The sequence below is a fragment of the Spermophilus citellus genome (genome assembly GCF_964194105.1).
Source record: "Spermophilus citellus genome assembly, chromosome: 3".
NCBI classification, from domain to species: Eukaryota; Metazoa; Chordata; class Mammalia; order Rodentia; family Sciuridae; genus Spermophilus; species Spermophilus citellus.
In genome coordinates, this window is record NC_138184.1 from 17,363,759 (window position 1) to 17,387,227 (window position 23,469).

Genomic DNA, 23,469 nt, shown 5'->3' on the forward strand with positions numbered 1-23,469 from the left:
TGGCAGAGGCCACCCGAGGACATAGGTCTGTCCAGCTGCAGCTCATCAGAGAGCAGGCATCCAGTCCCAGCCTCCCAGGAAGTATTGGAGTGTCACATGGGCATTTTTCTTCATAGAGGTGGGGGATTAAGGAGGAAAACTGGCTTCTCTAGGCTATGGATCTGCCTGTATGTTTCTTTGGTTGAATTTCTACAATCCTAGTTGTTGCTGTTAAATATACAAAGTGGTCAGTCCTGGATGGGACTGAGGATCGAACCAGGGCCGCACGCATGCCAGGTGAGCGCGCTGCCACTTGAGCCACATCCCCAGCCCATAAGTGTTTTTTTAATGGTGCTGTTTTTTTAATGGTGCTGAAATTTACACTTAAAAATGATTAAGATGTAAATTTTATGTATATTTTACCACAATAAACAAACTTTTTTAAAAATTTGGAAATAATCTGCATCTTTATAAGAACATATATTCTATCCTTCAAGTGTTAGCTTAGGAAGAAGGGATAAAATTGCTCACATTGATAGTTTATCTTGTGCCAAGCATAGGGAATTAAAGAAGATTCATGTAGTTCTAGAAGGCTCATTGTAACATCATCTTGGGAGCAGAGCCTTGGAGCACAAAGATTCCATGGGATTTCTTCCGGTCTCTGGAGGAGCAGGGCCTGGGTATACTTCCTCTGGCTTGGTGGGTAACCCTAGGACCTCTAAAATCTTCAGTGGATTGAGGGAGAGCAGCATCAAGGAGCATTTGAGGTGTATGTTCTGGTGTACTGCTTGGCGATCACAGGTATTTCACGTTTTCCTTTAGCTATTTGTCAGTGAGTTCTCTTAATATGACACGTTGGTATTTATATTGAAGGGGAGTCAAGGAAAATAGAGGGAAAGTTTTTCCTCATATATTCTCACAACACAAAATACTTTTGTGGTCTAAGATGTGTGGGTGATACCACCCCCCCACCCCACCCCGCCGCCACCATGACCACCAAGCAGGTAGCCATTTAGGAACAGACACCACCTGGTTTTCCTCTAATTCAGTTCCATGTTGACACTCTCCACCTGGAGGCAGTATCAGATTCCACATATTCTCAGTTCCCCAGTGTTGCTCCCCATGCCCATAGCCAGCCCCAGGTGGTTTTCTCTGTGCTTTGACTGTAAATTGGGGTTCATGGGCCCTGCCTCTGGTTTGGTTAATTTGCTCACAGAACTCTAACATTTTACTTGCATTTATTGGTTTATGATAAAGGGTATTATGAAGGATGTGGATAAAGAAGCACAAGCTGTGAGTCATGCTACGAAGGGCAGGGAGCTTCCATGGGCTCTCTGGGTGTGCCACTCTACAGGAACCTCCACTTGTTTTCCTATCCAAAAGTTCTCTGAATCCTGTCCTTCGAGTTTTTTTTTTTTTTTTTTTTTTTTGAGGCCTTGTTAAATAGGCATGACTGATGATGTTCTTGGCCAACTGTGATCATCTCAACCTTTCGGTCCTCTCTAGGGGGTAGGGATGAAGGTCCCAACCTCTAATTCTGGTGACTAGCCATTTCCCATATCCTCCTTAAGGAATGACCTATTTGCTGCTGGCTATCAGTCAGCTCATTAGCATACAGCAAGAAACTATGATTTTGGAGATCCTAAGGATGCCAGCAAATGAGGTATAAGAATAAATGTGTATTTCGGGCTGAGGATGTGGCTCAAGCGGTAGCGCGTTCGCCTGGCATGCGTGTGGCCCGGGTTCGATCCTCAGCACCACATACAAACAAAAATGTTGTGTCCGCCGAAAACTAAAAAATAGATATTAAAATTCTCTCTCTCTCTCTCTCTCAAAAAAAAAAAAAGAATAAATGTGTATTTCACAATATCATTAGGAAACACCAGTTTCTAGATTTCTCATTACTAACAGAGAAGATATTTTCTTACACTGTGCATCCTCAACACTAAATAAACATTATATAGAGTCTCAGAGACATTAATTTCTGTTCATTTTAAGTATAGGGGTTTTTATGCCTCCCCCCATTTTGGTACCAGGAATTGATACCAGCGGCACTTAACCACTGAGCCACATCCCCAGCTCTTTTTTTATTTTTTTGTTTTGAGGTAGGGTTTCTCTAAGTTGCATAGGACCTCACTAAGTTGCTGAGGCTGGCCTCAAACTTGTGATCCTCCTGCCTCAACCTCCCAAATTGCTGGATTTATAGGCATGCCACCAAGCCCAGCCAGCTTTTATGCACTTTTGCCCAGGCAGCTGCTGGCAAGGGAGGGTGGAAACTCTAGAAGAAGCATCCAGGTAGAAGCTGATGTATTTTGAGGAAGAACATTTAATCCTAGTAGGAAAAGTACTAGTAATTTCTTTTGTAGATCCTGCCTGGTGGCAGGGCTCTTGGTCTTCAGGATGGCCTTGAGTCATGAGGGGATGTCTTAAGGTGTCTGGACAAGCAAACTAGTTCTCACTAAAGGAGTTGGAATTCATTAACTGTCAGGAGAGCTGGGAGCTGGGCAGAGGATGTTTAACCTTTGGGTTGGTTTGGTGGCATGATAGGAAGGAGGCCTGGAATGCTGAGAAGGGAAGAGTATGGTGATGTGATGGTGGAGGCAGAGCCTTTTAGAGGGGAGAGGGCAAAATTCTGATCCCTGTGAAGATTGGTTTTAGGGTGGGATACTAACTTCAGGAGTCAGAAGCAGGGGAAAGGGGGCGGGGAGTGCAAAGCATGACCCCACTAGCACTGGGGCAGCTCTCAAGTATCATTGGTGATGAGGGAGGAGTCCTGGGAGACCTGGGACCTCTGGAACCTTTAGAAGTGCCAGTGTGAGATGTGTAAGCAGGAGCTGTGCTGCTCAGGAAGCCATGTACTCAGGCACTTGACCTGGGGCTGTGGCCTTGCCTGTCTCTAGTTTCTGCTTCCTGGTTATTAACTTGCTTCTAATTAAGGGAAATTTATATCGTTATGTTTTTTTCTCAAGTCTGTAGTGGAAAAATCATGGTTGGGTATTGACAACACAGAGGGTGCCATTTTACCCTTTGCTGCTCCTCCATGCCTATCTGGGTGCTGGATGAGGAGATGTTCAAGAGCCCTTGCTCTTTTGGGACCTGTAACCTTTTGGGGACAAACCTGGTGGGATACTTGATGTCAAATAGCAAGTTTCAGCTAACTGTAAGTTTCCATATTTGAAGTAATGGGACAGTAGTGCATAGTGATGGAAAGGTCTGGAGGGGAGGGACTAGCTTGGGAGGGCTTGCCTGAATAATGTTGGTACTTGAACCTGAAGGATGGATGGGAGAGAAGGGAGGAAGGAAGGGCTTTCTGGGCATTGGTAACAGCTTGTGCAAAGCCCAACAGTGGAGGCAGGCAGAGTGGGTCTGAGGACTTAAGAGGAGGTGAGGTGATTGGAGCCATGAACTTGATGTGTGCAGAACTAAATATGTGTATACAAGTGTACCTGGGGCTAAGACAGGCAGGGCTTTGAAGGCCTCTGTGAGGTGCTGTGAGCATTGGGGTTTTAAGGGAATTAAGAAGGGGTGTGTTGGCTCTGTGAGGAGTGGACAATCCAACCATTATCAAGGCTTTGGTTACCTATAGCTGAGGGAGAATAGGCCAACCAGGGGCCTCAAGGCACATATTGACTATGGTCCCAATGGGCATCTGGGAGTAGAGACTGGCAGTCTGTGGCCCCCCAGTGCCTGTGGCCGTCTGTCAGCTCCTTGGCTCTCTTGAGATTGGTTCTTTGCATTTGTAGTCCGTGGAGTCAATTCTCCGCTGCTCTGTGGGACACAGGGTTAATGAGGCTCTGTGCCTTGGAGAGAACAGATACTGTTTATGTCCCCTGGGACCAACCCAGAGCCTGAGCACTGAGATGTGCTTCTGCCCTTTTTTTTTTGGGGGGGGGGATACTGGAGATTGAACTCAGAGGTGCTCTACCACTGATCTACATGTCTAGTCCTTGTAAAAATTTTCATTTTGAGACAGATCCTTGCAAAGTTTCTGAAGATGGTCTCAAACTTGTGATCTTCCTGCCTCAGCCTCCCGAGTTGCTGGGATTATAGCCCTGTGTCATTATGTCTGGCTTGTCCTGACTAATCTTGTCAGTAATGTTCTGTGACCAGGGTCACTTTTGTCTCCTTACTGAGCAGTCCTTTTTAAATTATTTTTTATTTTTTAGTTGTAGTTGGAAACAATACCTTTATTTCACTTATTTATTTTTATGTGGTGCTGAGGTTCGAACCCAGGTTCTCATACGTGTGAGGCGAGTGCTCTACAGCTGAGCCACAACCCCAGCCCCCCTTTTAAAATATTTATTTATTTTAGTTGTTGATAGTTCTTTATTTATATGTGGTGCTGAGAATCAAACCCAGTGCTTCATACATGCCAAGCAAGTGCGCTACTGCTGAGCCACAGCCCCCATTTTTTATTTTTATTTTGTTAATTGTAGATTGATACAGTACCTTCATTTATTTTATTTTTTATATGGTGCTAAGGATCACACCCAGTGCCTCACACATGCTAGGCCCTCAGAAGCCTTTTAACAGATGTTCAGCACAGCTTGTCAGGGGTGAGGTTTTCTCCTGATCATTCAAGATGGAGATACTGTTTTTGATTTTCAGGCCTTAGTGTCTCTGTCACCAATTCTTTTTTTTTTTTTTTTTTATAATTTCTCAACAAAGGCATGTGACATTTATTTATTTTAGTTTTTCGGCGGATACAACATCTTTGTTTGTATGTGGTGCTGAGGATCGAACCCGGGCTGCACGCATGCAAGGCGAGCGCGCTACCAATTGAGCCACATCCCAGCCCCTCTGTCACCAATTCTTGACTCTCATTGTGCAGCAATAACAGCTGTAGATTAGAGTGTACTGGGCATGTCTCTGTCCCAGGAAAACTTAATTTATCTAAATAGGTGGCAACCAATAGTGTGCTGGTCCGGTCCCCATGTTAGAAAACTGAATCTGGGCTGGGGTGTGGCTCAGTGGTAGGGCACGTGCTTAACTTGAAGAAGGTCCTGGGTTTCATCCCAGCAGCAGAAGACTTATCAAAAAAAAAAAAAAAAAAAAAAATCTTGTGGTCCAAGCTAATCCTTCTCCAACTGGCTGGCAGGCGGGCGCTTACTGGAGCAGCATGACCTCTGAGCTTCCTTGAGATGCTCTACTGTTTCCTTGCTTCAGTTTCTCACTTTCTGTTAGAACCAGGTAGTTCTTCTCCTTGAGAATTTGGCAGTACAATTGATAGGATCATGAGCAGAGAGGTTTCAGGCTCAGGTGACTGTTGTTTATGCAGAACAAGTGAATTTTGTGGTCTGGAAGAGGAGCAGGGGAAGGCAAACATTATGGTTGGGTTTCATCTTGGACTTCATTGGGCCTAATGTCATGTACCCAGGATTGGATGGAAGTCAAGGTGGTAAATATTTGGGTATAGGCCTGGTTGGAAAATTTTAGAGATAGTAAAAGCATTGGTGAGTTCAGGTACTGGGAAGAGAAAGGAGGTATGCTGCAGCTTCTGTATAGCCTGGCAAGGGGCAATGGCTCTCTAGGTTTTCCTCATAGAGCCCACGCTTCCCCACCAAGTGCCTATGGCCCCAGACAAACCATCCTGCAGTGGCCATGGGCATATCTCTGTTACTGGAGCTCCCCAGGGAATAGCTCAAGTCTGGCCAGTGCCTCCTAAAAGGGAAGCTGTCCTTTGCTTGCTTGGACTGGAGGGGATAAAATGGCAACAAAGAACTTCTGTTACCCAAAGCACAGTGACTTGATTTCATGTAAATCACCATGGCTACCTTCTCATCAAGTATGATCTTCCCTTAGATTGAGAAGTTGTGTTGGGGTGGGTTGTGGGTTAGGGATGTGAGAGTGCTTGTGTGTACATGTGTCAGTAAGTGGAGTACCCAGGTGCAGGGTCAAAGCCAAACCATAATGATTTATCAGGGGAGCAGAAGAGTCTCTTAAGAGTTGGTAATTGTGTACTTAAGGGTTACTTGATACTGTTTTAAATGTATGGGTTGGAAATAAAACAATAAAAGCTCTCTGAACTCAGCCAGTGTGAGGTAGATGGCAAAACAGTGCAAATGATAGATCAGTGAAAAGCGATTATAGTTCATTTTCAAGAAACACATCTCATTCTAAGAATGCTAAGTGATCTTAGTCTTGGTGCTTTTGTGAATTTTGCACTAACTATATGGAAGGGGCTGCTGTCACGTGCTTCTCAGATTGGGTCCTTCTGTTTTAGTTTTACACCTTCCCCTCTCATTTATTTAAATATTTATTGAGCACAGTTGTGTGTCACAGTTCTGGGTGCTTGAAATAAAATCAGGCATCAGACAGCCCTGCTCTTTGTGGCATTTACACTATTGTGTGAGAAAGTCCACAGACACAGTAGCTGTGTTGTGTATAGAGTGTGGAAAGAGAAGGAGCAGCGTAGGAGTATAGTTAGCAGGTTGGCCCTCCACAAGACACTGGAGCAAAGACAGCAACTGAGGGGACACGAGTGTCAGCCACCTGAAGGGTAGGATGGTTGAACCAGACAGCAACTTAGTGCAGAGTTGCAACTACCTCCAGGACAGATAAATGTACAATCTCTTCTGAAAAAATGGAAGTGCTGGATATATACTGCATAATTATATTTTTAAAGGTCCTTTACAATTTGGAATGCAGATTAAGGAATAATTTTTTTTCTTTTTTTTTTTTTTAAGATGTGGTTACTTTGTTGTCCAGACTGACCTTGAGCTCCTGGGTTCAAGTATTCCTACTGTTTTCCAGCCCCCGCCCCCCAGTAGTTGGGACTACAGGTGCACACCACAGCACCCTTGGAAGAGTTGATTTTAAAATGACAGTTGCTGGGATTTTGTTTAAAACATAAAAACAAAAAACAAAAAGCCCAGTGGAAAGGTGCCTGGTGTGGGAGATATGGGGCATGGTCAGGAGGCCAGTAGGGCTGGAAGAAGTCAAGGATGGGGTGGGGTGGGATGATAGGTACCCAGTGGGCCTTCGGGATCAGGAGAGGACAGAGTTTAATGCTGAATGAACCTTTATTTTTGGGGGTGGGGGTTGTACTGGGAATTGAACTGGAGGGCACTCCACCACTGAACCACATCTCCAGCCCTATTTTGTATTTTATTTTATTTTATTTTTAATATTTAGTTTTTAGGTGGACACAATATCTTTATTTTATTTTTTTAATCTGGTGTTGAGGATCGAACCCAAGGCCCCGCGCATGCCAGGCGAGCGTGCTACCGCTTGAGCCACATCTTTTGTATTTTATATTTAGAGACGGTCTCACTGAGTTGATTAGCACCTTGCTTTTGCTGAGGCTGACCTTGAACTTATGATCCTCTTGCCTCAGCTTCTCAAGCTGCTGGGATTACAGGTGTGCGCCATCGGGCCCAGCTGTACTGAATGAACTTTTTTTTTTTTAAGAGAGAATTTTAATATTTATTTTTTAGTATTTGGTGGACACAACATCTTTGTTTGTATGTGGTGCTGAGGATTGAACCCGGGCCGCACGTATGCCAGGCGAGCGCGCTACCGCTTGAGCTACATCCCCAGCCCCCCTGAATGAACTTTGAGCTAAGGACTTGAACAAGCTAGTCGAGTTTGGAAGTGCTTGTGCTGGCAGGAAGGGAATACATGATCATTGGTAGTGTGGGAAGTGGTTGGAATTCCAGATGTATTTGATGGGAGTACCATCAGGATTGCCTATGGGATGAATATTGGGGGAATTTCAAGAGGGCAATTCTAGATTTCAGTCTGGTTAACTGGAAGAATGGATTTGTCACAAACTGGGGAAAGCTGTAGTGAAGTTTGAAAGACTGAGGTGCCTTAAAACTTGCATATTACACTATATCCCCTGGTGCACTGTTATGTTGTGATTTTTGTGTGTTTTGTGGTTGCACAGAGCCCAGTACTTGGATCTTTGTTGAAAATGAGTTATTCCCACATGAGTGGATCTGTTGTTTGTTGATCTACTTGTTTCTGTGTACATATCACAGTCTTAGTTATTGAAGCTTTATGGTAGGTCTTGAAATCAGGTAGGGTCTATCAAATTTGTCCATTTTTCAATGTTCTCATTATTCTGGGTCCTTTACATTCTTATATACTTGCTTTCTGTACATGCTTGGGATTGAACCCAAGGCCTTGCACATGCTAAAGCACATGCTTTACCACTAAGCTACACCCTCAGCCTTTACCTAAAATTTAGAATTTCAATGAAATTCCTATCATTTCTACAAAAACGTCTGCTGAATTTTTTTTATTGGGATTATGTTGAATTTATAGATAAATTTGGGAGAGAAATCAATATATTCTAGCATTTCTCTCCATTTAAGTTTTCATTATAATTTCTTTATCCTTATGTATTTCACATATTTATGCTAATGTAAATTGATTTTTTTAAGACCTTGAGTTTTGGTTGTTGCTAGTATATAGAAACAAAGTTGACATTGGTATACATATGAGGGCATTGTAAGTCATGACATTGACTTACAATGGGACAAAATCCATCATAATTGGAAATATTATAAAAATAAAAAATGCAGCCAGGTGTGTTGGTGCATGCCTGTAATCCCAGTGACTCAGGAGGATGAGGCAGGAGGATCACAATTTCAAGGCAGTCTCATCAATTTAGTGAGACCCTGTCTCAAAATAAAAAGGTAGGGGATGGATGTGGCTCAGTGGTAAGTGCCCCTGGTTTCAATCCACAGTGACATAAAAATAAAATAAAAAATGCATTGAATCTATCTAATCTACTGAACAAACATCCTACCTTGATAATACGCCACACTGTAGTATTAGTTGTTTCCTCTGTTTGTTAAAGGACCCATAGGGAGTTGCAGTGTGTGCTGCTACCTTCCATTTTGAGACAGGATTGAACTGCACATCACCACCCCAGGAAAGGTCTAAATTCAAGATTAGAATTATGTTTTTCTACTGCATTGGTAGTGCTTCTATAAAGTTTGGGGAAAAAGTTGCTTCTTGTAAAGTTGGGGAAAAAAGTCAAAGCATTCTAAGATGGGAATAGTATGTTTTGACCTTAGTAGTCCTGTAATAAAGCAGGTGCTTGGCAAGTATGGGTTCTGGCTTTGGAGATTTTTCCACTTCTGCAGTAAAGAGGCTTCATTTTAAGTATAGAAGAAACCTTTGGGTTTCCCAGACTGAATGGAGCCAAAAAGAATGGCAGAAAGTACCTCTCTTGTGAAGCTAGCCTCCTGGTGTCTATGGTCAACCCTGGACCTCTTTTAGGAGGGTGCCTTGTGTTCTTTTGTTCCTCTTTCAACAGAGTTCACTGGCATTTGCTCTCATCCTTATTTTGCAGGTTTTTCTGTAGGAGTGTTTCTTGCTGCCCATGACCTGTGAATTCCTGTGAACCCAGTTTAAAAATAAAGGTTTCATATCAGAGAAAGCTCCTGGTAGTCATATGGGTGCAAAGAATGACAACAGAGGTGATGTTGACACTATCTGTCAAGCTATAACGAACAGGACTAACTGTTGGGAGTCTGGGATTTGGCCAATTCACTAGGTTCAGCCTCTGGCCCACAGCCCTGGATGTCTGACTCCACAAACCAGGAGTGGATGCTCTGGGGCTATCCTGTCTCTGTGACCTTGAGAATTCCTGAACATTTTTCTTCTGATGCTGGGGATGGAATCCACGACCTTGCACAAGCTAGGCAAATGCTCTGCCACTGAACCAGACCATCTACCCTTTTAAATGTTCCTGAGCCTTAGTTTTCCTGTCTGTACAATAGGCAGCCCCTTCCTCCCTGGGTAGTTGTAAACCCTGTGGATATAATCCCTGAGGTTAGAGGTAAGGCTGCTTCTATCTGGGGAGGTGAAGTCTGTCCATTCCCAATCACATTGTTCTCCCATCTTTCTTGAGAACAAACCCAACACTGCCTGGAATGATGGGTGACTTTCTTGGGCCAGTGCCTAAGAGGCTACTTTTGGATAGGATTCTTGAGTGAGCTCTTAGCACTACTACCTGTGTGCTCTGTGATCCTGGTAAATCCATATACATCAGATCCCTTATCTATAAAATGGGCATGATCCTGTAACCTACCCCTAATGTTGTCTTGGGGATTTAGATCTATGTGGTGTTCAAGCATAGTATCAGGTACACACTGTTAAGCATCTGTTAAATGCTGGGTTAACAGCAATTATTATTTCTGTTATTAATGTCACTACTGTTGTAACAAAAATTCAAACCATTTATCTGTGCATTCAGTATGTGAAAGGTAGAAATAATTTAATTTCACATGACTCTTTACCACCTTCACATCTCCGTTTATAGTGGTGAAAACAATGCCTGGAATGATTGGTGTTTATTGGCTGTCCTCATATTGGTTCATACCTTGGAATAGATAGAAGTTTATTTCTTCAGCTTGCTCCTGTTATGGAATGCTTTTCCAGTGGTTGGAGATAGTTTATTTATTTATTTTTTTATAGGGCTGGGGATGGAACCCAGGGCCTTGTGCATGGTAGATAGGTAAGTGCTCTATCATTGAGCTGCACATTTTGTCCTGGAGACATTTTAAATTGCCAGTATATTCCAGAATCCTTCCTTGGGAACTCAGCATTTCTTTTTTTGTCCTTTGGTTTAGGTTGGTCAGCACATTGATGCAAGTTGTCTTTTGACATAGCTGTGGCCATGGCCAACTGGTAGGACCAGTGCTTCTCTTCCTATACCCTGAGGCCAGGTGAGTGCTTGGGGTCTGGTATGTGTGGAATGAAAAGCTCTAACTTGTTCAGTGGGCCTCAGTAGCTCCTTGGGCATTTTAAGTAAGCACTGCCTCAGAAACTGACAGCCACCTTCTAGAGAAGACAGGAAGATATGTTGCTGTGGGATTGCACTCTTTGCTGTCTCCATCTTACCCTGAGTTTCTGGGTAAAGATAACATTCCCATTGGTCACTGTTTTTGAAGCCTGGTCCTAAATAGGATGGTCCCACTCTCTGTGAGGATCAGAGGTAGAGGGTAATTCCAGCCAGATGGCCTTTGCCCTCTGGCCATTCCTGTAGTTTCCCAATGCTGCTCTAAACGTTTTAAGAATTTTTCCTTAATCACTGTGCAGTGGGAAGCCTTGCGCTGGTGCTTGGAGCTGTTCCCCTCACCCTACCCTGTGCCTTGTGGGAAAGCTGATCTGGCCTTCCCTTCAAGGAACTCTTAAAGTGGAGTCCAAATCCAGTAGGTCATATCCTGACACCTGCATGGGATTTTCTCTGTTACCATCAGGGCTTAGCAGTAACATTTTGGCTCAGGGTCACCTACCTGAAAAAGAATATAGAACTGGGCTGGGGATGTGGCTCAAGCGGTAATGCGCTCGCCTGGCATGCGCGGGGCGCTGGGTTCGATCCTCAGCACCATATAAAAATAAAATAAAGATGTGTCCACCGAAAACTGAAAAATAAATATTAAAAAAATTCTCCCCTCCCCCTTCTATCTTAAAAAAATATATATATAGAACCGAGATGTCTTAGAATATTGTGGGCAACTTGATCACCTCCTGGGTCAGCTGCTTGCTTTTACAGATTGCAGTGCACACAGTCCAGAGTTGGCAGGTAACTTGCCCAGGGGCTTATCCCCACTCTGGTGGTGTCTTATTGGCTGCTCAATGTTGAGAGCTGGTTTCTCTGACTTGCCTGCTGTGCTGAGTGTGGTATATGACAAGTGTTGAGGTCAGTTTTGTGAGGTTTCAGCTCTTATCTGCCTATGGCAAGAAGATATGGTCAAGCGATCTGGTATTAGGAAATCATTTCTAAGATGGTCTTCTGACAAAACCAAATTCTCCTGGTGTTGTTGTTTTTTAAACAATGCTTGGGGTTGAACTCAGGGTCTCATGCATGCTATATCACATAAAGTATATCATTCACTCATTTAAAGTATATAATCTCAGAGGTTTTTATATGAGTCTGTGTATATACTGAGGAGTAGTTCAACTGTCACCACACTAGTCATCTCCCCCCAAAGAAACTCCATACCTATCAGAGGTCATGCCCCATACCTCCTTCCCTAGTTCCTGGTAACCACTTATCTGCTTTCTATCTCTAAATTTTCCTGTTCTGGACATTTCATATTAATGAAATCATGCATAATATGGTCTTTTATATCTGTTTCCACATCTGTTTACAGGTTCATCCACATTGTAGCATCTATTAACACTTCATTTTTATGTCTTGTTTCCCATTCATTCATGGATGAACATTTGGGTTGTTGCTACTGTTTGGCTGTTGTGAACAGTATTGCATTTAACAATCATGCACATTTTTGTTTGAATGCCTATATTCCATTCTTGTTGGTCTACTCCTAAGAGTGGAATTGCTAGGTCATATGTTAGCTCCATGTTAAATTTTTTCTGCAACTGCCAGATTGTTGTCCATGGCAGATGCACAGTTTCAGGTCTCCCCAACCCTGCTTAGGGATTCTTTGGAGACAAGGACAGATTTGAAGTCTATGTTGGTTACTTAGAGATAGTTGAGGATCCTGCTGTGCTGTCAGGTCACTATTGTTTGGGTGTGTTAGACATTAACATTATATAGAATGAAGAGAAGGACCAGAGATTCAGAATCTTGAAACCATGTACCTCTCAGAGTGTTTGTGTTATAAAGTTTACCTCCTTTGTTCAGGGAAAAGCACCTGCAGCTTGCTCCTTGTTATATATCCCAAGGTATTGTCTGAGGGCAGTGAGGCTCACTTAAAGTTCTCCAAGCACGGGCACCCCTGCCTGATCTTGGCCCTTTATTAACTCATAAGCACATGTTCTGAGTCTCAAGTACTGGTTGAATGCATAGTGGCAACCTCCCTCTTCATTTTAGAGCTGGGAAGACAAAGACAGAACATCTTTGGGAACAGTTTGGGAGCTCAGAAGGAAACTTCTAGAGGCCATCTCAGGTTTTCCTTTGGGCCCATCCTCTTCCCTGCCCAGTGCACGGAGGAACTTAATAAGAAAGGACAGAGTTTGTGAATAGTCATGGCTTATGATGCTTAGTGTTAAAACTGGCAAAAGCCACCATTGGGTAGTTTTTTTTTTTTTTTTTTTTTTTTAAGATTTGTAAATTTGTGCGTTTTTTGTTGTGGTATTTAAGGCAGCTTAGCATACAAATTGATTTTAGGTTTTCTCCATAGAATGAATATAAGTTTGGGCATGTCTCTCTAGCCTATATCCACTTTTAGTTGAAGCTGTGGTCTGTGGTCAGCCAGACCCTTATTTATTCCTGCCTTGCAGGTCACAGAAGGGGAAAGGATAATTGTGGTATGTCCAGCAGCTCCCTTCCATTCCTGAAGCATACAGATAGTCCACACACAATACCCTACACATGTTCCTGTTTATTTCAGAGCACAGACTGTCTTTTCAGGGTTGTGAATGTGATGTTTGCCCCTGAATTTCACTTGTTAAGAGTTTTGTTCATTTGGTTAGGGACACACTGCTCATGTGCTAAAAGTTGGACCTTGTGTTGGGTGTTAGGTTCAAGTATAGGTGTGACTTGAAAAGCAGATGCTTCAACAGAAAAAATAATGCAAATGACCCTTGACCAAAGTATGAACAGTACTTAGTCGTTCTGATAATAAGAACTATGTGTGCGGGAAAGTCACCTGGGAAAACATCCAGAGGTGACCACACTGTCCTAGTGGAGGGAGTCAGGCACTTCTGCAGTTGCTTTGGGGATTCCCAACTCCTCAGAGGGGATATGTAGTATCTAGCAAAACCACATACGGGGGGGCTGGGGATATAGCTTCGTTTGTAGAGTGCTTGCTTTGCATGCACAAGGCCATGGTTTCAATCCCCAGCACCACAAAAACAAAACAAAAACAAACAACAAGAACCCAAACCACACATGTTTTACCCCCTTGCTCCAGCAATTCCACTTCTAGAAATGTTTCCCCAAGATACACTGTCTAAAATAAGAAATATTTGTGACAGGTTTATTTATTAACCACACTTGGAACTAGCAGAACAGGATGGCAGAGATGTACTTTCCTTCAGGCTGGGTAACTGATGGAGTAAATCCATCAGTGGGTGTAATTGAGACCCTGAGTGAAGGGAGGTAGAGGGATGTCTTCATATGTTGTGGTGACTGGATTTCTAGGTGAAATGACAAGTGGGGAAAAAAGCAAGGTGAAGGAAGAAGAGATGCAGCATGCTACTACTTAACCTAATAAAAAGTTGGGGGTATACTGTCATTTGTGTATTTGCAATATATATATATTTATTGCATATATATATATATATATATCCCCCAAAGGAAGTATAAACTAGAAATTAATCACATGATCACTTCCAGGAGGAGCAGTGGAGAGATCACTAGAATTCTGAGAGACTTTTCTGTGTCTTTGTGGCCCTATGTGTGTATATTTTGTTTAATTATAAAACTAAAGCTCATCAAGTGGTAGTGGCAGCAACAGAAAAATCCCTAAAAATCATGGACAAAATTAAATAATTGTATCTAGGTATATATTAACTATGACTCAAGCTATTAACTGATTTCTCAGAGAGGATTTATTTCACACAACATTAAATGTTTTAGTGAGATATATCTTAAAGGCAAATAGGTATTATTATTTTTTTGTGTAGGGATAGAACCCCACCTCACACATGCTAGGCAAGGGCGCTCTATTACTGAGTTCTATCTCCAGCCCCAAACAGAAATTTTTAAAAATTTTTTTTCAGAATCATGGTTTTAGTTTCAGGGTCACAATACAAACATTATTTCTGTTGTATATTATAGGAGAAAACTTTTTTCCCTTTTGGTGTCCTGGAGGATCAAATCTAGGGCCTGTGAACTAGAGCAAGTGTTCTATGAAGCTATAACACCCGCTGCCACCTGTTCCCCCACTTGGTAATTCTGTTTTGAGACAGGGTCTTGCCAAGCTGCCCAGGCTCAACCTCCTAGTATCTGGGATTTCAGATTTGTATCCCAAAACCTAGCAGTAATGCTCACACATAAGAATAAAAAAATTCAACATGAAAGAAAACATAAATAAATACAAAATAACAGTATTTATGTAAAACATAGAATTAGATTGAATTCTAACCCATGCACAGTGGTGCATACCTATAATCCTTTAACTTGAAAGCTGAGGAAGGAGGATTACAAATTCAAGGCGAACCTGGGAAATTTAGTGAGATCCTTTCTCAGAAAAAGGGCTGGGATGTAGCTCAGTAGTAGAGTAGCCCTGGGTTCCATCCCAGGTGTACATAAATCAATCAATCAATCATGGGTGGGGGCTAGGAATGTGACTCAGTGGTGGACCAGCACTTGGTCTAGCCTTTTCAAGGCCCTGAATTTGATCCCTAGCTGAAGTGGGGGAAAAAAGAAGTCCACAGGTAAGCTTGAGTTTAGTAGTCCTACTACTTGTGAGACTGAGGCAGGAGGATTATTGTTATCTCATCCCAAGCAACATGGTGAGGCCCTGTTTCTAATTAATTAATTAATTAATTTTATAAATAAAAATGTAAAGATCCTCAGGCTCATGTTGGTGCTCAAAGGAAGAAACTCATCAGTCCTCTTTAGAAGTTGTTAGAAAACCAGCTTGTTTAGAAAATTGTTAGAAGGAAGCATTTATCCTGCCTCCTTTCTATGAACTGAACTATGGAAGACCAAGATATAGTAAATGAGGGCAAAGTTGAGCAACACTGTCCCATAAAACTTTCTGGAATATGGAGGATGTTCTGTATACATGTGGTCCATTTGTAATACCTGGATTAGTGTGATTGAGAAAATAAGGTCTTAATTTTACTTTAAATAACCACATGTAACTAATGAACAGCATTACTATTGACATATTCTTGTTAAATTATCTGAAACAATGGAACTATAAATTCTAATTTTAGGAGCTGGGTTTGTGCCTCAGTGGTAGAGTGCCTGCCTAGCATGCAGGAGGCACTGGGTTCAATCCTCAGCACCATGTAAATGTAAAATAAAGATATTGTGTTCACCTAAAACTTACGAATAAATATTTTTTAAAAATTTCTAATTTTGAAGACACCTGTTGAAATGCGATGTGAAGGGAGACAACAAACTTCAGTGACCACTAATTTCCACGGAGGGCATCATGTACTTCTAGAGAGATGTGTGTTGGTTGTACCTTACCAGACTACAGGAAATCAGGAGTGTGGCCAAGTTACACCACCCACAAAACCCAACTGTGGGAAACAGGACAAATGACCTAATTTCTTGAACATGATTGCAAGCAAGTGGTGCTGGTTGGGGGTGTGATTGTGTGCCTCCAGTGTGGCATACACATATGCTATAAAGATTTCAATCAAGGCGGGTTGGGGCTTTGGCTCAGTGGTAGAGCACTACTACTTAACATGCATGCATGAAGCACTGGGTTCAATCCTCAGCACCACATAAAAATAAATAAATAAAAATAAAGGTATTGTGTCCATCTACGACTTAAAAAAAAAAATTTCAACCAAGTGTGTGACTCCAACAAAGATTAAGGGATGCTCTTAAATTGTTGAAGGTATCATTGTGATCACATTTGCCATGTAGACACCAACATTAAACCCTTCATTTATAAATGTATATTGTGAAGGATTTGCTTCAAGAAAGCTAATGGAGGAGTAGGAGAAAAGAGCAGCATATATAGAACCCACAAGATTTGTCCCCTGATGGCCATGGGACCTGAGTGGTGGACATGGGCTGGCAATTTTTCTCACTACTTCTATGGATATGTTTGAAATTTTCTGTAATAAAAGGTTTAAAAGTTGAGTTTAACCCTAGCTTCTTGACACATAGATCATCCAGAGCAGGGAAACTGGCAGTTTACAAAAGTTGGAGTGTGAACTTGTCAGAATTTTAACCTTTAGTAGACGTGCTAGTGAGAGGCTGTGGCCTGATGCCTGTTGGCCCACCAGACAGCTTCTCTTTACAGCTTGCTTTCTTTTTTCTTTTTTTAAAAATTTTTAAAAATATTTATTTATTTAGTTTTTGGCGGACACAACATCTTTGTATGTGGTGCTGAGGATCGAACCTGGGCCGCACGCATGCCAGGCGAGCGCGCTACCACTTGAGCCACATCCTCAGCCCCTACAGCTTGCTTTCTTTATATAATAACAGCACATGAAGTTACCCTTCATGGTTTCCTGGACAGTTTTAGCCATGAAGTGGGTGCTATTCCTGCAGGTGAGGAAACTGAGAAGTGAACTGGGCTCTGTTTTTTGTTTTGATACTGAGACTAAACCCAGGGTGCTTTATCACTGAGCTACATACATCCCCAGCTCTTTTAAAAGTTATTTTGAGATAGGACCTTGCTAAGTTGCTCAGGCTGGTCTTGAACTTGACCTCAGCTTCCCAAGTAGCACTGTGGTAAGTTGGGCAGTTTTTGATCTGACTAGCTGTGATGCTGATGGCAGCTTCTAGAAGGTGAGCTTCTGAGCCACCCTTTCCTCCCCTGCTGGGTACCTAGAACATGTCTTATCACCTCTTGTGCTTCTTCACTTAATACTTTGACTCCATTATGTAAGTTGTTATTATTTTTATTAAACACCAGTGTCAAGGGCTGGTGGTGTGACTAAGTGGTAGAGTAATTGTCTAGCATGTGTGAGGCCCTAGGTTCCATCCTTAGTTCTCCCTCAAACAACAGTATTTTCTCCCTATTGGTATCCTGCATCCACAGCAGTTGTATCCAATCAGGAGTGGATAAATTAAGTGGTCAACTGGTATTATCAATTAATACCAGTTGACCACCTACTTTATACCAGTTTCCCTGCTCTGGATGATCTGTCAAGAAACTGGAGTCAAACTTGGGTTAAACTGAGGGAAGGCTTAGGTCAAACCCAACCTTTAAACCTTTTTTTTTTAATATTTATTTTTTAGTTGTAGTTGAATACAATATCTTTATTTCACTTATTTATCTTTATGTGGTGCTGAGGATCGAACCCAGTGCCTCACGCATGGCTGGTGAGCACGCTACCACTTGAGCCACATCCCCAGCCCCTTTAAACCTTTTATTACAGAAAATTTTAAACATATCCATACTTTGTTTCATGAAACATAGAGCTTAGCAGTAGTGATTTGGGGATTCAACTGACAATGTGGGAAGGTCCTCAGCCCCAAGAATCTTAGATTTTGTCCTGTGTCAACTGTCACCCCCACTGCCCTGTTCTTCCACAGAATCCTGAGGCATGGACCACTCTCAGGTGGAAGAAATGTTATTGGAATCCCCAGGGGTGTGCCTGGGGCCCAGCCTATCCTGGTCCTTGGTGGAAAGGGAAGCCAGTGTTTGGACAAGTGAATTAGCAAAACACCTTGTGAGTTGAGGCCTGTGGCATATTCTCAGCAGTATGTTAATATAAAGCCATACCAATATTTTATTATGTTATTTTTAATCATTGTGCAACCAGTGACAAGGCCTGACTTAAAAGGTGTTCACCTGGTGGGCTGGGGATGTGGCTCAGTGATAGAGTGCATCCTAGCATGCAAAAAGCACCACATAAATGTAAAATAAAGATATTGTGTCCACCTAAAACTTAAGAATAAATATTTAAAAAACCAAACCAAAAAAAACCAAAAACAAAAAACCAAGGTGTTCAGCTGGTAGTGGCCCATGTGACCCCAGCAGTCTGAGGCCTTTTCCTCTTCCCACCTTGGTTCTTATTAGTGAATTGTCCCATGTGGTCACACTCCTGGGCATCAGTGCCTTTGCTGTGAGAAGGTTCTTAATCCCATCTGTCTGGTGGGCTAGCTGTGGCCTCATAGATCCTCGTGAAAATGCATAGTTCATGACATGATTGGAGGCTCTATGACTGTTTGGGATCTTGTGCCAAACAAGTGTCTTTCCCTGAGGATCGGAGTCTGTGCTGTCATGGAATAAGACTGCTTTTCCCTGTTAGTTCTTTTCTCATCTCTTAAAAAAAAAAGAGGGGCTGGGGATGTGGCTCAAGCGGTAGTGCGCTCGCCTGGCATGCGTGCCGCCCGGGTTCGATCCTCAGCACCACATACAAACAAAGATGTTGTGTCCGCCGATAACTAAAAAATAAATATTAAAAAATTCTCTCTCTCTCTCTCTCTCTCTCTCTCTCTCTCCCCCCCCCCCTCCCTCCCCTCTCTCCCTCCCCCCCCTCTCTCCCTCCCCTCTCTCCCCTCTCTTTAAAAAAAAAACACCCAGGTAATATTCACATAATAAAAATTCACCATTTTTTAGCCAGGTGCAATGACACAAGTCTATAATCCCAGTTACTTAGGGGAGTTAAGGCAGGAGGATCAAAAATTCAAGGCCAAGCTGGGCACTGTGGTGCATGCCTGTAATCCCAGAGGCTGGGGAGGCTGAGGCAGAAGGATTGTAAGTTCAAAGCCAGCTTCAGCAACTAAACAAGGCCCTAAGTAACTCAGTGAGACCCTCTCTCTAAATAAAATATAAAAAAGGGCTGGGGATGTGACTCAGTGGTTAAGCGTCTCTTGGTTCAATCTGTGGTGCCAAAAAAAAAGTGCCAGCCTTTGTATCTTAGTGACATCTGTCTTAAAATAGAAAAAGGACTAGGGATGCAGATCAGCAGTAAACCACCCTTAGAGTTCAGTCCCTAGTCCAGGAAAAACAACAAAAACAGAAATAAATGTCCCTGCCAAAACTCCATTTTGAAGTGTGCAATTAAATGCATTTAATACATTCACAATATTGTGTAACTATCACTTCTAATTCCAGAACATTTTCATCATCCTACAATGAAACCCTGTACCTATCAACGGTCACTTCCCACTCTCCTCTCCTCAAGCCCCTGGCTTACCACGAATCTTTTTGTCTAAATGGATTTGCCTCTTTTGGTTTTTCAAGTAAATGGGATCATGTGAGCCCTTTGTCTGGCTTCTTTCACTTTTCAAGGTTCATCTACATTGTATGAAAACGTCATTCCTTTTTATGGCTGAGTAATATTCCATCGAATATAGACATACCACATTTTGTGTAAACACTCTTCCATGGTTGGACATTTAGGTTGTTTCTACTTTTTGGCTATTGTGAATAATGTTGCTTTTAATATTCATGTACGGGCTGGGGATGTGGCTCAAGCGGTAGCACGCTAGCCTGGCATGCATGTGGCCCGGGTTCGATCCTCCAGCACCACATACACATACAAAGATGTTGTGTCCGCCAATAACTAATAAATAAATATATATATATTAAAAAATTCATGTACAAGTTTTGTTTGAATGCTTGTATTCAGTTATTTCGGGTATATACTTAGGGATAGAATTGCTGAATCATGCGGTAATTATGTGTTTAACTTTTTGTGGAACTGTCAGTTTGTATTCCATATCACTGGACCTTTTTACATTACTTCTAGCAATCTGTGAAGATCTAGTTTCTCTAGACCCTCACTTGTTATTTTTCACTTTTTTGATTATAGCCATCTAATGTGTATGCTGTGGTATGTCATCATGATTTCATTTGCATTTCCCAAGAGACTAATGGTACTTATTATCTTTTCATGGGCTTCCTGGGCATTTGTATATCTTTAGAGAAATGTCTATAAATCATTTGCCCATTTTCATTATTTTTGTACCAGGGATTGAATCCAGGGTTGCTTAACTGCTGAGCTACTTCCCCTGCAGGCCCTTATTTGTTTATCTATCTATCTATCTATCTATCTATCTATCTATCTATCTATTTATATTTTATTAGAGACAGGGTCTCCCTGAGTTTCTTGGGGCCTCACTAAGTTGCTGAGACTGGCTTTGAACTCATGATCCTCCTGCCTCAGCCTCCCGAGTCACTGGTATTACAGGCGTTTGCCACCATACCTGGTCCCTTTGCCTGTTTTTTAATTGAGTTGCTTGTCTTTTTGTTGAGTTGTAAAATTTGGGGATGTGGGTGGTACTAGGGATGGAACCCAGGGCCTCACACATAGTAGTCAAGTTCTCTGCCACTGAACTACATCCCCAGCCTCTATTAATTCTTTATGTATTTTGGACACTAAATCCTTGTTGTGTACATGATTCACTGATGGTTTTTCCACCCCTCCCCAACTCCACTATATCAGTATTGATTTTTAATGCACAAAATGTTTTAATGCAGTCAAAATTATCTTTTTTTATTTTAATGTTATGCTTTTGTTATGATATCTAAGAATCCATTGCCAAATTGTGCCAAATCATGAAATTTTACCCTTTTATGTTTCCTTCACAGAATTCCATAGACTTAGGTCTTTGATCCATTGTGATTTAATTTTCATATACGGTGTGAGACAAGGGATTTTTTGTTTTTGTGATACTAAGTGTTGAACCCAGGGGTGATCTACCACTGTGCTACATCTCTGTCCTATTTTTGAGACAGGGTCTTGCTAAATTAAATTACCCAGGCTGGCATTAAGTTTATGGTTCTCCTCCTTATCATCCCAAGTAGGTGGGATTATAGCATGTGGCACCACACCCGCTTTTTATTATTTTTTTTGGTGAGGTCTCCCTATGCTGTCCAGGATAATCTCCAACTCCTGGGCTCTAATTATAACTCCTGAGTGCTGCCTAGATGGGCCATTCTACCCTGCTGAGTTTTTTGATCATTATCTTTTCTTTTAAACTGAAAACATTTTGACTGATTTAACAAGGGAAGGGGAATGGGATAACAGCTGGGAGTTCTGAAATTATCTATTCCAATCTGTTAAAAAATGTGTATCCATTGTTTCTTTTGTGCCAAGCATTGTGTCTACATGACCCTGGTGGCACTGAATAAGAACAAGAAGCTGTGTTTGTTCCCTGTTTTTTTTTTTTGGGGGGGGGGTACCAGGGATTGAACTCAGGGGCCCTGAACCAGATACCCAGCCCTTTTTTTATGTTTTATTTTTATTATTTAATATCTTTTTAGGTATAGTTGGACACAATACCTTTAATTTATTTATTTTTATGTGGAGCTGAGGATTGAACCCAAGGCCTTGCACATGCTAGGCAAGCGCTCTACCGCTCATCTACCATCCCAGCCCCTTTATGTTTTATTTTTATATTTTATTTAGAGATAGGATCTCATTGAGTAGCTCAGGGTCTTGTTAAGTTGCTCATGCTGACCTTCTGCTTCAGCTTCCCAAACTGCTAGGATTACAGTCAAGTACCACTGTGCCCCTCATGTCCCCTGTTCTTAATGGGAGTGGAAGGATACAGAGATGAGTAAGTAGAATGTCAAGTGGCTTATGTAAAGTATTAGCTGAAATGTGAAGAAAGAACTATTCCTGCAGAGATCAGAGGTGCAAAGGCTCTGAGGTGGGAGTGAGCTTATCAGCTGAGAAAATAATTTGGGTGGAGTGTCTGGAGATGGTCAGAGAGGCTGCATGGCTTTGCTTCTATTTTATTAGGTAGCATGCTTTTACTAAAGGAGAATTAATTTGAAACCCTCCCTTTGTGCAGAACTCATGCTCAGCTCAGCACTTGCCCAGAGGTTGCTGCAGTATAGGTGTTTACAGAACCTCTCACCCCCACTACAGGTGGATGATTTTTTTTTACAGGAAAGAAGATATCAGTAGAATTTCTGTTCCAGCTGTTCACATTGTAGGGGAAGTGCTCCAAGAACTGTTTGTGGTAGGCCCTGTGCAGACACTTTCTTTTTAGTAAGAAGTAACCTTCTCTACTGGTTCTGATCCTCCCCTGAAGCTTAGATACTGAAGAGTACGGATACTTGCAGGAAGGAACTTGATAAAGGGACTGTGTGCTTGGCCTCCAGCTGCCCATGGCTTTACGCTATTATTGGGTGCCCTGATGAAAATGATAAGAGATGAATATGCGCGTCCCTCATTTTCCATTGTTTCCCTCTTGGGAATAGAGAAAGGTTTTTTTGCCCTTCCAGGAATTTTCTGTGCAAAACCTCCCTGTCATTTTCATCTTTGGGGCTTTATGGAGCTAGGGTCTTGACTGCAGCTAAGCTGGGCCCTGAGGGAGTACAGCCCTTGAAGGGTTAAGGCCTCCCATTTTGTGATGTGAACATCACAGATGGCATGGAAATGGCAGGCCTAACTCTTCATAGGCTGAGGAGATCCCAGCCCAGTAGGCAGATGAAAGAGGACATAGTTTTGGTCTCCTCCCACAGGAGGGGGAAACTCAGCCAGTTTAGTCCTCACTGTGGCACCTCAAATGGGGCTCTGGTTACTGTTCATCTGTGTTGGTTTAATACTGCCTAGGTTCCCCTTCATAGGTGGCACCTGTGTTTTTGTGTTGTGTGCTTGTCAGCAGCATCTGTTTCTCTCCCTGGGGCTATAGGGTTGAGCTTGAGCTCAGGCAGCCTATGTGGGGCTGCTTCCAGCAGTGCTTCAGTTAGGCAGTATTGGGTTCAGAACACTTCCAAGGTATTACACATGAAGCCAAGTCTTGAGCCCTTGGAACTGTCGGTACTTTTAAAGACAATTACTTGCTACTTGCCTTTCTCTTCATAAACTTGTAATCATTGTAGGTGCACTTTTTCCTGTTGTCTTGTGTGACTTAAAGATGGAAACAGACTTTCATCTCATTATTGGGAAAGGATGCTTAGAGGCCAGGACACAGGCTGATGTGAAGAGAGAAAGAGCTGATTGGGTTCTGTGTGAGAACTT

The 23,469-nt window shown here is 42.3% G+C and overlaps 1 protein-coding gene across 11 annotated transcripts in view; it reads left to right on the forward strand.

Annotated features, from left to right (window-relative positions):
- Positions 1-23,469, forward strand: part of GATAD2A (GATA zinc finger domain containing 2A) — a 113,675-nt gene that overhangs the window by 34,462 nt on the left and 55,744 nt on the right. For 7 of the 11 annotated variants that reach the window (XM_081285312.1, XM_081285315.1, XM_081285318.1 and 4 more), the window contains exon 2: positions 10,566-10,661. The exons of the other annotated variants lie outside the window; for them this stretch is intronic. The gene's annotated coding sequence lies outside the window, so the exon portion shown is untranslated. The remainder of the gene's footprint in view (positions 1-10,565; positions 10,662-23,469) is intronic. 11 annotated transcript variants of the gene reach the window in all.